Source organism: Eimeria mitis, genomic scaffold (genome assembly GCF_000499745.2).
Source record: "Eimeria mitis Houghton genomic scaffold, Emh_scaff305, whole genome shotgun sequence".
NCBI lineage: Eukaryota > Apicomplexa > Conoidasida > Eucoccidiorida > Eimeriidae > Eimeria > Eimeria mitis.
In genome coordinates this window covers 13,625-13,962 of record NW_013571396.1, presented here as the reverse complement: position 1 = coordinate 13,962, position 338 = coordinate 13,625, and positions in this window count along the sequence as shown.

The following is a 338-nucleotide window of genomic DNA, read 5'->3' as shown; positions in this document are numbered from 1 at the left end:
TTTAGGGTTTGGGGTTTAGGGTTTAGGGTTTAGGGTTTAGGGTTTAGGGTTTAGGGTTTTAATGGAGAGTTTATAAGAATTTCAGCTGTTATATATATAGAGGTGTATTCCTTTCTCTTCGTCTCCATACAACAGCAACTGTAAACCCTATCTCCCTAAACCCTAAACCCTAAACCCTAAACCCTAAACCCTAAACCCTTTTTTTTTCAGCACCGAGATCTACCTGAGTTTCTCTCTGAAGAAAATAAAAATTTTTTACAAATTTTGCATTTATTAGAAATTGTTGGCGTGGAGACAAAACAAGACCTTTTTGTTCTCGTTGATCTTTTTTATAAAGG